Genomic DNA, 890 nt, shown 5'->3' on the forward strand with positions numbered 1-890 from the left:
CTCTAGAGTATTTCCTTGCCAGTTCAGTTTCTAAAGCATCTATTTCCACGTCTTTAAAGTTACTGAGTTTGGAATCTGTGGTGCTGTCTCCAGAAGGTTTGTTTAAAATATGTCCCTCTGCTAACAATGTATCCTATGTGAACAGGACCAAAAGAAATTTGTAACAAGTTCTATGCAATTTTTACCCCTGGACTGTTCTGGGTCTGTTCAAGCTGCAACAGTAGCTTTATTGTAACCTGTGTTACCTCGGAGTTAATAGGCAGGACAGCAACTAGCTGTTGCCTTGCGCTTTCTGGTTATTTGAAGCTCACCAAAACTATAGTAAAGAAATCATCAGCCTACACTTCAGAGGCCAGCCTCTTCTTCCAGGTACCAGTGATAGGATGAAAGGTAACAGCCCCCAGTTGCACCAGGGGAGGTTCAAGTTGGAATTAGGAAACGTTTATTCGCAGAAAGAGTGGTGATGCAATGGCACAGGCTCCCTAGGGAGATGATGGAGTCAACATCCCCAGGGGTGTTTGAAAACCCTGGAGATGTGTCACCGAGGGACAGGATTAGTGAGCATGATAGGGGAGTGGGTTGGGGCTGGGCTTGGGGGTTCTTGGAGGTCTTTTCCAATGACTCTGTGATTCAGAGACAGCATAAAGACTTGGGTATTTTTCTTCCAAGCACTTCAAGCAGCAAGTTTGTGTTTGTAATCGGGATGAAACACGATCCACAGCCTGGGGGTGAACAGACACTCCCAAAGGAGAGGAGAAAGGTTGGAGGAGAAAATCAGAGCTCCAGGCGCGCGTGCAGCACCACCCTCCCTGCACCAGCCGAGCCGCCAGCCCGTGCCGTGCGGGAGCTGCTCGGATCCACCGCACCGAACGTGGCTCCGCAGAGCTCCC

The sequence above is a fragment of the Lagopus muta genome, chromosome 4, assembly GCF_023343835.1.
Source record: "Lagopus muta isolate bLagMut1 chromosome 4, bLagMut1 primary, whole genome shotgun sequence".
Classification (NCBI taxonomy): Eukaryota; Metazoa; Chordata; class Aves; order Galliformes; family Phasianidae; genus Lagopus; species Lagopus muta.